We start from the raw sequence: 15,166 nt of genomic DNA on the forward strand, positions 1-15,166 counted from the left end.
TCTCTCTCTCTCTCTCTCTCTCTCTCTCTCTTTCTCCAGTATGTGTAACTAAGTACGACAGGAAAAAAGACGAAAATATAAAAAAGAAAAAATAGCTGCATTGGATGAGTAATTTCACTCCATCCCGAGTACTGTCTCTCTAAGTTTTCAATGGACGCCTCGTAGTGAAGGGGTTAATTACAGGTGTTTATATATTATTTACAGGGTGAAAAGTCTATCATAAGCTGAAAATAATTGCCTGGTAATACTAAAAAAAAAAAAAAAAAATGATCCATACGAAAACAATCATGCAACTGTTTCCTATAACGCTTGCTATTAGAACTTCCTCCTCACCATCATCGTCATCACCATCATTATCACGACATTCATCACCACCACCACCACCGCCACCAAAATCATCACCCTCATCATCATCACTTTCGCCATCACCATCATCACCCTCATCATCATCACTTTCACCACCGCCATCACCATCATCATCATCATCATCCGCCTGGAAAGATGCCATGTCTTGCCCACTCCCAGGAAGCTGCGAAGTGTTGAAAAAAGGGAAAAAGGAAAAAAAGGAAAAAGAAATGGTGTAAAAACAGGTGGTGTTGGCAGGTGGCTTTTAATTCTTCCAGGCTGGCTAATATTTTCACTGGCATTGTTTTCTCAGTGCTCCATTAACCCTTTCAGTACCAGGTGCTCCGTATACACACACACACACACACACACACACACACATAAAAGACGCCCATCGTACTGAAATGTTACAACGAAAAGTAAAAAAAAATCAAAATATCAACAGACTAAGAATAACAGGACAAAAAACAGAAATACAGAAAACGAAAAAAATAAAAAAATAAAACAACAGAAAAATGTGAAACGAATATTAAATAAAACTGAAAAAGACACGTAAAATATACACTGATAGAGTAAAGTAAAACTATATTCAGAGAGAAAAACTGAAGTACCTAATAAATAAATAAAGGAAAAAAAAGGAAAAATAACAGGAAAAAAAACTAGAAAAACAGGAAAAAAAAGCCAAGAAGAGAAAAAAAAATGCTAACGTAAAGAAAAACAGGAAAAAGAGCCAAAGAAAAAACAGGAAACAGCTAAAGACACAAAAAACAGGAAAAAGAGCTAAAGGAAAAACAGGGAAAAGAACTAAAGGAAAAACATGAAAAAGGAGAAAACAAACAGCTGGTGTGGACGAGTGGCTTTTAATCCTACTTTCCTGGTCTAATATTTTCCCTGGCTCTTTTTTTTTTTTTTCCCTGGAGCCACATTAATTGCTCGCTGGGGGGAAAAATTATGGCGAAAAAGAGGAGGAAGAGTGTAAACTAAGCTGGAATGATTCACGCTTGCTTTCTCTCTCTCTCTCTCTCCTGGCCTTATTATTTGTTACCCTTTCAATTTCCATTTCTATACTCATTTTTTTATCCTCATGTTTCTTTCATTTCTAATCTACACTACCTCCCCCCCCCTTCTCTCTCGTTGAATATATTTTTATTTTCAAATCTCTAGGTCTCTGTTTTACCCTGGTGGTTTCTCTCCATGTTTTCATTTTCTTTTGGTTTCGTTACATATTTTCTCTCCATTTATCTCTGTTTTGCAATTCCCCTCCCCACTTATCCTACATTCTTTTACTTTTTTCAATTTTTCCCTATCGTTCCATTCGCCACTTCCCTTTTTCTGTCTTTATTCATCTTCCTCCATTTCTTAGCATTCATTTTTATTGTATTTAGTCTTTTTCAGTTTCATATTCCTTCAAATTTGGCTCATATATTTTCTTTTTATTTTTGTCTTTTTCTTCGTGTTTCCCTTTTTCCTCCATTTTTAACTTCTTTCATCTTTTCCATCGTTTTCTTAATTTCTTTCTCTCTATTATCCTATCTTTCTCCTTTTCTCTGGTCTTTTTCTTCTCCATTCTCTATCATGCTACTTCTCTCTCTTTTCCTAATTCTCTCTCCCCCTCCCCGGTTTCCTTCTTTTTATATTTCTTTTTCCCCTCCGTTCCTCCTCCTCCATTTCTCATTTATTGTATTTGCCTTTCATTTACCTTTTTTTTTTTTTTTTTAATTCCTCACCTGTTTTCATTTCTTCTTCCTTATTTCTTTCGTACTTCATTCAATCTGTATAATCTTTAGTTTTATTATGTACCTCCTTCTGTTTCATTCTTGTCATCATCTTCATTCTATATTTTTCTCCTTTGTTTTCCACAGTTTCTCTCTTTCTCCATTCATGTCTTACAGTCTCCACTTCTTTCATTCACCGCCAGTTTCTCTTTTCATTCAACATTTTCATTTCATTCTTCACTTGCGTCTTTTATTCAGTTCTTTCCCTTTCATTCTCCATCACTTCCTACTTCATTCTCCACTTCTTTCATTCTCAGCAATTTCTTCTTTCATCTCCTTTTCATTCCTTCAGTCACCTCTTCTTTCTCTCACTCTTCACGTCCTTCTCTTTTATTCTTCTTCATTCTTTATCTTTTTCTCTTCATCTTTCTTTAACTTTTCTTTCAATCTTCACTTCATCCTCTTTCATTCTAAGCTTCTTCCTCATTCCATTTTCTTTCTCAACTAACTACCATTTTCTTTTTAAACTTTCCTTTATTATCTCTCACGATCTCTTACTTTCGCTATTTCTCTCCTTTCCAATATTTTTCTTTCATTTTTCTTTTTTCTTTTCCTTCCCATTTCTCTGAGAAGGGTAACTAGTGGTGTTATTACTGACTGGATCTCTCTCTCTCTCTCTCTCTCCAGTAAGGCCATTTTTCTTTTATACTTGGCTCTCTATCCATCTACTTTCCTCCCTTTTCAAAACAAGTTAATATTTTCACACACACACACACACACACACACACACACACACACACACACACCAGGAACTGCATGTAAAAGGGGTTAATTAAATATGTTTTTTTTTCTATACAGGCGTGTTATATATAAAGCCTTTGTACCCACGACCCGACAGCAAATAACAAGAAGCTGTAATAACTCTATGGATGTGCGTATGACTGGTGTTTTTCGGTGTGTGTGTGTGTGTGTGTGTGTGTGTGTGTGTGTGTGTGTGTGTGTGTGTGTGTGTGTGTGTGTTTTATCTGCCAGCAACCATTTCTTCTCCTCATTTCACTTTTTTTTTTTTTTTTTTTTTTTTTTTACTTTCACAGCAAGTCTCCTTCCCTCATTTGTTTATTTTTTCTCCGCACAATTTTTCATTCTCTCTCTCTCTCTCTCTCTCTCTCTCTCTCTCTCTCTCTCTCTCTCTTTCTCATCCTTTCATCTGTAATCATTCCTCTCCCTCCCTTCATTCCTTATTCCTCCCTATACCTTTCTCCTCATCCCTCCCTTTTCCTTCCCTCCACCTCCTCACCTCCCTCCACTTCCCTTCGTCCCTTCTCCACCTCCTCTTCCCCTTCCCTTCCTTCATCTCTCCATCCATCTCAACTCCTTCACCTCTCAGCCATCTCTCCTCATCTCCCTCTTCCATCCATTCCTTCCACTCACTTTACTCATATTTATCACTCTACTTCTCTCTCTCTCTCTCTCTCTCCTCCTTTTCCTCTTCTTCTTCCTCCTCGTCCTCTACGTTCCATCCCCTTCAAACATTTTCTCTTCTCTTCTTTTCAGTTTCTCGTAATTCCTTCCTATATTTTCTCCACTCTTTCACTCACTTCAAATTCTTTTATCCTCTCTCTCTATTCCTTTCCACTCCACTTCCTTCCTTCCTTCATATTATACTCGTCATTTTTATCTGGTCCTCCTCCATATTTTTCTCTCTATTCACAATTTTATCATTCTTATCTCGGCTCATTCCATCACCATCACCATCACCATCATTATAACCACCATCATAACAAGAGCAACAACAACAACAATCATCATCATCGTCGTCGTCGTCGTCATCATCATCATCACAACAGAAAACGGCAAACACGAAAGCAGGAGAATCATCATTAGTGTGTAAAGTGAAAATGAACATCACATTCATGCCTTCAATTCCTTCATTTTCCTTTCCCCGATTTTCACTGCTCCCTCTCCTTCACTCCATTCACTCTATCCCTCCTCTTTTTTCATCCTGTCATTTTTCTTCTTTCCTCCTTTTACGTAGTTTCCCTTCATCCCAGCTCAACCCATTTTCTTTGTTATGCTTCGTTTTCTTTTTTTTATTTTGTTTTTGTTTTCTTTGATAATACTCTTTCTGGATTCCTCCCACCCCAAGTACAAGCCTGAAGGGGACTATGACGACGACTATGATGATGATGGTGATGATGATGATGATGGTGATGATGATGATGATGATGATGATAATGATGATGGTGTTACTTTCCATTTCTTTACGCTTTTCCTAATTGCCTTCATATACATTTAACTTGGGATAAACTTTGTGATCTTGAGACTTTATATACAGCCTATAATAATAATAATAATAATAATAATAATAATAATAATAATCACCACACTACTACTACCACTACCTAGAATATTACTGCCACTTATAATAATAATAATAATAATAATAATAATAATAAATCGCCTGGCCATAGCAATAAACCATACTCCGTTCACTTCAACTAGACATAAAACAGCCATCTTGGTCAGCACAAGAGATCAGCACTAAAATATGGTCCCAGTCACGAAGAAGTGCTATGGAGGGGACGCAGAGCCGTAGCAGTCTTGATATGAGCTACGGGAAAGAGAAAATGAAAAATCTGAGCCATGTTAAAGTGAATCAACTATAGAAATAATAATGATCCTCGTCGTGAAGCGGTCATCTCAACCCTCTCCCTCCTCAAGCCAATCCTTCTGATCCCCTTGCGTTGGCCCTCTTCACTCCACCCTAATCCCTCTCTCTCTCTCTCTCTCTCTCTCTCTCTCTCTCATTCCTCCACTTCCGTTCTCTCACTACTCCACTTCCTTTCAACCATTTCTCCTCTCTCTCTCTCTCTCTCTCTCTCTCCCCTTTTCTGATTTGATTTCCACGAACCCTACCGGAATTCAGAAGATGAAGGTGAGAAAAACTGGAGAATAAAATGATGTTCTGGAAGGAAGAGAAGAAGGCCACGGGATGCAGAAGAGCAAGTAAAGAGCGAGAGCAAGTAAAGAGCAAGAGCAACTAAACAGCAAGAGTAACTAAAGAGCAAGAGCAGGTAAAGAGCAGGAGCAAGTAAAGAACAAGAGCAGGTAAAGAGTAAGAGCATGGAAAAAGCAAAGGCAGGTAAAGAGCGAGAGCAAGTAAAGAGCAAGAGCAGGTAAAGAGCAAGAGCAACTGAAGAGCAAGAGCACGTAAAGAGCAGGGGCAGGTAAAGAACAAGAGCAAGTAAAGAGCAGGTAAAGAGCAAGAGCAAGGAAAGAGCAAGAGCAGGTAAAGAGCAAGAGCAGGTAAAGGGCAAGAGCAGGTAAAGAGCAAGAGCAGGTAAAGGGCAAGAGCAGGTAAAGAGAAAGACGCAATGAAGGTTATTAAAGAGCTGGAGGCAAAAATGTTCACTCTCAGTTTCACATCTAATTTCACGATTTTCTTTTCTGTTTCTTTTTGGACGATCATGCAAACGTTTTTTTTTTATTTTTTTTATTCAGCTTAGGAGCGACTTTTATTAATGAATGGGTTCGAACTTATTCTTATCTCGGGGTTATAGTGGCCAAAATAAGAATAAAATGAAATAGCAGAGAGAGAGGGAGAGAGAGAGAGAGAGGGGATCATTAGGAGTACGTCATTTGCCTTTTTCCCGTTGTTACCAGAGGATCTTATTCACCGTAAGAGAGTGCCTTGGCAGCCTGAATGCTGTATCTAAATCCACCAGTTCGGAAAAAAAAAAATGAGCTAAATAAAATCATGTGCAACAGCAGCAGAAGCAGCGGCGGCGGAGGCAGCAGCAACAGCAGCAGCTGCATCCCCAGGTTTATCTGAATGAAAACCCAGGGCATTGCAGACTGAAATTGCCATCTTCCATCCTTCTTCAGAGGGGAAAAGAAGGGAGCTGAGGAACATGAATTATATGTACAGTATAAACGAGCAGCTCCACCACCCACTCACATCGATGTCACTACGTGAAACGCCCCTTTCCAGCACCACGTCACCGTAATGAAGGTGTTGCATACAGGTACACCAGGTAACACCCTCACACACATGACAAGACAGCTCATCACTCTATTAGGGCTGTTATTATCGTATGGACCAATGATAAGATAATGATGCCTTTACATAAACGACATGGCTCCTGCTGTTTACATTCATTCCGCCGCTCCAGTGCTTGGTTATACAGGGGGCCGCCTTCAAGGGGTGGCACTGATATGGTCGGGTGGTGAAGATGCCCGGTTAGGCTATACAAAATGCCTCACAACTCTCTCTCTCCATCTCCCCGGAACGAGGCTGGTGGTCTGCGGAGGAAGGAAACCTTCAGCCAGCAGTCCACCGGGTTCAAGTTCAGATGACCGTGGAGATGCAGCTGCTGCTACTCCTTCTACCGGTACTACTACTACTACTACTACTACTGCCCAAGTATGTCATGTATATTGTTCCTGCTATTTCCAGACGATTTTGTAAGAGTCATGACGGCCTTTATGACGTGAGATACTCGTACATCTTTCATTAACCTCACCACCAAAATACTCAGTGAAATGAAATCGACTGGTGATGGCAAGATTAGAATACATACGACGTCCTCTGGCTGAAGGGGTTAATGACGAGTTGATGACCCTTTTACCCTAATGAAGGCACTCTTAATAGCTCTCCTCATTCCGTGCTATTCTGTTGCTATTTCTGGATCCTACTCAACGTGTGTATTGATGATGATGATGACGATGATGATGATGGTGATACTGATGATGATGATGATGATGATGATAATGATCGTGATGATGATGATGATGATGATTACAACAAACGAGGGCTAAATGACAACTCTGACAGGACGAAGAGACAGACAGACAGACAGACAGCATGATGAACAGCAAGCGCACTGATGGATACCAGACATGAAAGGTCAACTACTTCACCCAGAGGACGTGTTTCTCATAATCTTGCTGTCTCCCCAAACGATACTATATTCAGGACAGAATTTTCAAACTGGAGAGGCATATCAATAAAAATCTCTCTCCGAAATTTCATAAGGCCATCTAGTGGTAGGAAGAATAAACTGAAAAAAAAGTCATAATAGTGAAAGGGTTAATTAGGAAAGTGTCCAGAAGCGAAATGTATGAGAAAATGAGGAGGAGAGGAAGTATCTACAAGGTTAAGACAGCTCCCTAGCACTTCTTCCTAAGCAATTTATGTTTTGATATGGTTGATTAATATCCTTTTTGTATGTAAAACGTGACGATACTAGACGGACTTAACACAAAGGAAGACAGTAAGGTGTAATAAGCAAAATAAATGGCTAAAGAAAAGGTGTTACGGAGCTACGACGAGATGACGGCCCAAAGTGAAATGATCTATGAGGGAGGCGGGAGTGTGATGGCGAGACAGTGAAGAGAGGATTGGTGACAGAGAGGCTTTGAGACTTGCTTTTTCTCTTTCCTTTTTTTATATCGAAGGCGTCTTGAATGAACACCGGGATTAGGCGTCTGGTAAGTGATAGATAAAATAGACAGAATCCCTCCTCCCCATTCCATTCTCTTCAATTTTCCACCCCTCTGCTTCCTTCTTCGCCTCCTCCTCCTCCTCCTCCTCCTCCTCCTACCTCCCTCTCTTCCTTTCAACTCTCCTCCTTTAACTCCTGCGTCGTCTCTCTCTCTCTTTCTCTCTCTCTCTCTCTCAAATGTTGTTTCATCACTTTTCATTCCACGCCCAATATTTCTTCCTCAGCCATCAGTCTCAATTCCTTCACACACACACACACACACACACACACACACACACACACACACACACACACACACACACACACATTCTCTCTCTCTCATTTTTTCCTTTTCTCTTTTTCTCCAACTCTACTTCTCTCTCAAGCTCGTCAGTCATTATTTCTCATCCTACTTCCATTTCTTTTTTTTCCTCCTACTTTCTCCCAGTGTCTCCTCCTCTTGCTTCTTCTTCGAGTACCACCTCCTCCTTCTTCCACCTCTTTCCTTTCATTTCCTCTTCCCTTCCCTCACCCCATCTGCCACTTCTTCCCCCTCCAATACTTTCATTATTTCTCCTTTCTCTATTCCCTCTTCCTCCTTTCCATTCCCTCCCCTCCCCTTCACTCTACCTCCTCTTCATTTCCTTTTCTCCACTCCTCCATCTCTCCTCCTCCTCCTCCTCTTCCTCCTCCTTTCTATTCCCTCCCATCCTCTTCACTTCCTTTTCTTCACTCATCCATCCCTCCTCCTCCTCCTTTCCAATACCTCCCATCCCTTTCACTCTCCCTCCTCCTCTTCACTTCCTTTTTCTTCACTCCTCCATTTCTCCTCCTCCTCCTTCCCTCACTCTCCCTCCCCTGCATTTGCTTTTCTCCTCTCCTCCATCTCTCCTGCTCCTGCTCCTGCTGCGCCGTCTGCCACCCCACCATAATAAATTGGTGGTCCTGATTGCATTACCCGCGTGTCGCCCTCTTGTGTCAGAATTAAATACAGTCGCATCACATTACAAACTCGCTCACACCCAACACAGTCAAGCGTGTCACCTTAATAAACAGCCAGGTACACGCTAGGGTTAAAGGGTAAAGCGAATGATAATAATAATAATAATAATAATAATAATAATAAATAATAATAATAATAATAAATAATAATAATAATAATAAATAATAATAATAATAATATTAATAATAATAATAATAATAATAATAATAACTAGAAAGCACTAAGAGTGCACATACCTCCGCCACTGCAGGATCCGGATCCGGATCCGCCCCCAAATTTAATCAATTCATTCTCGGCCCATGGCCCACCCTTCCACAAAATTTCACTGAAATTTATTCAGAACTTTTGGAGATATCGTGTGGACAAACATAGGTGAGTACATAACCTGCTCCAACTTCGCTGGCGGAGGTAACTAAAGGGGCACTCAGTGAAGAACATCTCTAAGACAAGGGCAACGTTATTTCCAAACCACTCTTCGTAATGGGTTAGGTTTTCTCATCACTGATCAGAGTTTCACAAAAAATGTTTTCCGGATCCAGAATATGTAATACGATCTAGATCGGCCCCAATAGTTAATCGACTGTTCCCTGGGACATGGCCTACCTACCAACCCAGTTTGGTCCAAATCTCCTTTTTAGTTTTTTAGTTTTCCTGATAACAGACAAAGAAACTAACAAACAGAAAAACAGGGGTGAAAACACACTCTCCTTTTCCGAGAAAATAATAATAATAATAATAATAATAGTAATAATAATAATAATAATAATGATGATGATGATGACGACCATTATAATAATACAAAAAATAATAATAATAATAAAGATGCCAGCGTACTGAAGGCATGAAGCTGCCCGGCAAGGTCCCACAAATCACTTTTAAAAAATGACGAAATTCTGTGAACCATCTCCTTATCTCAAGGTAACTAACATTCTTTTTGTTGTAATTTGCTAACATTTGTCCTTTTTTTCGTTCGCTTCTAATGACCTTACTTGATGTAGAGGAGGAGGAACTGAAACACAAAGGCGTAGGGAATGGAGAGAGAGAGAGAGAGAGAGAGAGAGGACAACACTGCCAGGACAAAGGCAAGTACCGTACGTAAACACAGCAACAGACCTATTTATCTCTCAAGTCGTCTGTTTATCCCCTTCTGAGGTCGGCAGTGGGTTTAGGAGGCTACACACACACACACACACACACACACACACACACACACACACACACACACACTTCTTCCTTAACCCCTTCAATCCCATGACGTATCTAATATTTTGCTCTTGCAACTTCACTAATTCTTATTCTTCCTAGTTCCCTATTTCTTATTTCATTCTCTGTTTCGCCTTTTCTTCTTGTTACTTCCCTATTTCTTATTTAATTGTTCTTACTTCCTTATTTCTTATTTTATTCTTGCTACTTCCCTATTTCTTATTTTATTCTGGGAACTTCCCTATTTCTTATTCTTGCTACTTCCCTATTTCTTATTTTATTCTTGCTACTTCCCTATTTCTTATTTTATTCTTGCTACTTCCCTATTTCTTATTTTATTCTTGCTACTTCCCTATTTCTTATTCTTGCTACTCCCTATTCCTTATCTTATTATTTCTTTACTTCTTATTTCATTCTTGCTATCTCCAAATTCTACCATTCAACTTAGATCTTTTTTCGTAATGAAGCGATCAATATAACTTTCATAAACTCTTTGGTACCCTTAATAAAAAAAAATAAAAAAATAAAAAAAAATAAATAAAGACACAAGGGACGGAATCGGATACTTTCAAAAGCTTGGCGAGTATGAGCCAGTAGGTGAAGGACAGTACGCTAGACACCCTTCAAGCAAAAAAATCCCTCCCCCCCATACACACAGCAAATCAACCCCTTCCAACGAGTGATTCATTTTACTGACTTGTTCTTGCCATGCCCAGACGATTTTCCTCTGCTTCTGGGAATCTCTTACTGAAAGGGGGGGGAAAAAAAAAGGAAAAGGAAAAAAAGCAGCATCTAACCCCCCATTTCTAAAAGTCGCCCCTGAACTGAATTTTAAAAAATGGGGATAGCAAAAAAAAAAAAAAAAAAAGTACAAAATAGGGAATCGGGCTGAAATAAATAAATAACATGGGTTCCAATCTCCCTCCATAGGTTCGGAACTCAAGATGTGTCAAGGGTTCGTATTTTCGTCGGGTAAGGATGCTCCGTAACATCTTTTCCTAATCGATTTACTCTGCACCTTACTGTCCCCTTCTGTATTACATAACTCCTTCTAATATCGCCATACTCTGCATAAATTACGTACAAAAGTATACTAACCAGCCATGTACAAAAATAAATCGCCAAGGAAAAGGTGTTCGGAGCCTCCTTACCCGAAGAGAATACAGGCCAAGGGATTTTTAAGTGCGGCTGTAGGCAAGGTGGGAGAGGTAGGAAATGAAAAATGCAGGTAAGAAATGGTGAGTGATGGTAGACAAGGGAATGGAACAGGTACTCCAGGTAGGTAGGTAGGTAGGTAGGTACAGCAGGTACGTTAAAGAGGTAGGTAGGTAGGTACAGTAGGTAGGTTAAAGCGACGTAGGTAAGCAGGTATAGTAGGTAGGTTAAAGAGAGGTAGGTAGGTAGGTAGTTAGGCAGGCAGGCAGGTAGGTAAGTAGGTAGGCAGGTAGGTGGGTAGGTAGGTTGGCTGGTAGGTAGGTAAGTGGGTAGGCAGGTAGGTAGGTAGGTGGGTAGGCAGGATAAAAGTAGGCAGGTAGGTTGGTATTCGACTGAAGTGTAACATAAAAAAGGTGATTAAACAGGTAGGTAGAACAAAAGTGATAAAAGTAATTAAGTAGGTAAGGTGGTGGGTAGGAGGATGGCAGGAGTAATTAACATAAGAAGGTGAGCAAATACCATCTACATTATCCTATTCAAACTATACTTACATGATACAACACAGCTTGGGAGACTTTTAAGAGAGAAAGAGTTAGAGACAGGAGACTTAAGGAGATGTTGGTGACAGAAGAGAAGGGGTTTGAGACAGGAGACTTGGAAGAGAAGGAGTTAAGAGACTGGAGACTTAGAAGAGGTGTTAGAGACAGTAGACTTAGAGGAAATTAGAGACAGGAGACTTAGAAGAGATTAGAGACAGCTTTCATTGGCCTCGTCGCGCCTAACAATAAAAATAAAATAGGGGATTAGAGTGGGGGTTTAAAAAGTAGGTATAAGCGAGAGAGAGAGAGACAGAGAGAGAGATAAGAGGAAAGGACGAAGAATAAGAACATGGGAAAGTGGGAGGGGAGGGGAGGAAGACGGGAGGGAGGAAGTGGGGAAGGAGGTGAAAGAAAATGAGAGGAAGGAAGAGGTAGAAGGTGGGGAGAGGGGAAAAAGAAGGGGAGAGATGGAAGAAAAGGGAGAGGAATGGAGGAGACAGACAGGGAGGGAAGCCGGAAAAAATATAAGGGGAAACGGAGATGTGGGAAGAGGGGAAAAAAAGGTGGGGGGAGGGGGGGATGTAGAAAAGGAGACAAAGCTGGAGAGGAAGAACGAAAAGAGGGGAAGGGGAAGGAGGAAAAGAAGGGGAAAGAGGAAAAGGAGGAGATGAAACAGAGGAAATGAGGAGGAGGGATGAGAGGAAAAGACGGGAAGAGGGGAGAGACTTGACGGGAGAGAGAAGGTGCAGAGAGGGGAAATGAGAGAAGACGGAGGATATGGGAGGGAGGAGAAGAGGGAAGAAGGGGGCGAGAGAAAGGGGAGGGGACGGGATAAGAGGGATGATGGAGGGGGAGGGAAGAAGAGACGGAGGAAGGGGGGGAGAGAGGAAATGGAGGGGGAGGAGGGGAGCATTAAGGAGGGGAATGTTAAAGGGATGGTGGTGGTTAAGGCTGGATTGGTAATGGTGGTGGTGGTGGTGATGATTTCAGTGATGGAGATGATGAAATTTGTTGGAGGAACTGATGGTGACGACACACAAGGCTGGTGGTGGTGGTGATGGAGGTGGTGATGGTGGCGGCAACAGAGGAGTATGGTGATGAGTATGGTGGCAAAAATGTGGTTGTGTTGATCATGTCCGTGGAGAAAGTATGGTGACAGTAGTGAAGATGGTGACAGTAGTGAGGAAAATGAGAGATACTGTGGATAGTGATGGAACGTGTGGAGGAAGAAAATGAAAAGGAAAAGAAAAATGTAAACGAAAAATAAAATGGGGAAAAAACGGAGAGAGACAAAAAACAGGGAAGAAGAGAAAAAAGATAACAATGATGACGATGATGATGATGATGATGGAAAGAGAGGAAATGAAGGTGGTGGTGAAGATGGCGGTGGTGGCAGTGAAGGTTGAGGGAAATTTCGTCTTTTCATTTCCACGCTTGGCAGACTTTGGGTTCTAGGTCGCTGCTTACCACTGAGCCCACCTTCACTCACTCTCACTCACTCACTCACTCATGCCCTTATTCACTCTTACTCATGCCCTTATTCACTCTCTCACTCACTCACTCTTATTCCCCTACTCTGTCACACTTACTCTTGTCTAGCAGTTAAGTCACTCTCTCTTCTATCACCCACCTCTCTCTCTCTACCACTTACCTACTCATTCGTTTTTACCACTCACTCGCCCGCTCCTTCTTCTGCTACTCACTCAATACTTCCTTCCACTCACTCATTCACTCTTTCTTGCCAGTCACTCACTTTTTCTACCACTCACTCACTCAATTTTTCCTACCACTCACTCACTCTCTCCTACCACTCACTCACTCTCTCCTACCACTCACTCACTTTCCTACCACTCACTCACTCTTCCCTACCACTCACTCACTCACTCCTCCTCACCACCAGACATGAGGTCAATTATGAATTAAATTGGAACGGAATTGGGACTGACAGAAAATAGGTGAACTGGATTTTAACTGAGACTGAAAAAAAAATCAGATGAAGAAAACTGGACTGAAACTGAAACTGAAATGATGTGCACTGATGCTTTACCGGTATAGGATCAAATAACTTTTTTTTTTTCCTGCAACCAGTAAAATATTCACATTTCTTTAATCTTAAGTCAGTTTGCCTAAGTTGCAAATGTTATCTGAGTTTTTAAAAGTTTACTTTACTGCACTCAGAATTTCGTAATTTCAATCTGCTCTTCTCGAATATCCCTACTAGTTCTGGTGTTCGTTTTTTTGGTGCAAGATAGATATGTTTGTTTGTTTGTTTGTTTTTGGTGCAAGGTAAGAGATAAGATGCCATGCTCTTAGCGTTTGGTGACTCCTTGGTTTCTGTTAATTTGCACCATATCTCATGTTGTTGTCTTTTCAAAGAGTAGATTTTATTAATTAGCTACTGTTGTAGTATTTGTTCCTTCATTGCCGTAATAAAATGGTGAAACAGTTATAGCAATACATACTATACTGGCTATTATACATGTCCAACTTACATATTTTATGCAAACGAAATACATTAACTGAACTGCATATAAACAGTTCCTCAATGAATTAAACTGAAACTGATTCATTGTTTTACTGAATTAAAACTCAAAAGGCCACTGTTGAAAGTAAACTGGAATAGAACAATTTCTGTTTAGTCAGACCTGGATTTGAAGTGAAATCGATGAAGTCATTTTATCGGAAAGTGACATGAACTGAAATTGATAAAATCGACCCAACCCCAAGTCTGGCCACCACTCACACACACACCCACTCACTCGTCGTCCCTCCCACTCACTACCTAAACATTCATATCATCTGCTATACTCTGTCCATACCCAGTTGGCCCATAGTTGGAATTTCAGCTGTAACAAGGATTAACACTATAAGACTGGGCTAGTCATGAGAAAGTGTAATGAAAAGGCTATAGAGTCGTAGTTTTGTGTTATTCTGCTACTCAGTTATGGGAAATAAGCTAAATAAAAAAAAAAAGAATCTCAACCAAGTTATGATGAACGAACTATAGGTGTGACAGCCTAGTTCATTCAGTGTAGAGGAGATATCTTGCAGTAAATGATTGAGTTATGAGTCAGAAAGGAGGAGGAGGAGGAGGAGGAGGAGGAGGAGGAGGAGGAGGAGGAGGAGGAGGAGGGATATTATTTACACCTATCGACCGCACGAGATATGAACTGGCCGCGATATATGAACTTTATCATTAATTCCAGCAAACAACGGAAAGCTTTATTCACCCCGGAGAAAATCCATCACATCTACTCGTCTAGGTGATGCTTTAATCTATCTTGTGACAGAGAATTAAGAACTTATGGCAATTAGTTCCTGCCATCTCTCATCATCATCACTCATCACCATCATCATCGTCAATCATCATCATCATCAATCATCATCACCACCATCATCACCCATCCCCTCTTGCACACACCATCATCACCCGGGAATAACATCACAACTGGCAAACTTCGAGACAAACGGGATCATTTTCTCGGGGTCAGGTCACAATCCCGGATGTTACCGCCCCGATGGCCTGTGATAAGCGGTGATAACGTGATAAAAAGGGTGTCAGAGGGGGGCCGGGAAGTCACGATAAAAAAAACACAGGCAATACTTGGGAGTTTGGACTACTTTGAGAGATTTTAAGTTTGGTCAATGTTGGTTGTGCTGCCGTGTTTGGTGGGCGTGGGAGAGAGGTGTTGGTGGGATGATGATGATGATTTTTTTATTATT

This window comes from Coenobita brevimanus, chromosome 97 (genome assembly GCF_032717465.1).
Source record: "Coenobita brevimanus isolate Jiangsu-jjx chromosome 97, ASM3271746v2, whole genome shotgun sequence".
Taxonomy (NCBI): domain Eukaryota; kingdom Metazoa; phylum Arthropoda; class Malacostraca; order Decapoda; family Coenobitidae; genus Coenobita; species Coenobita brevimanus.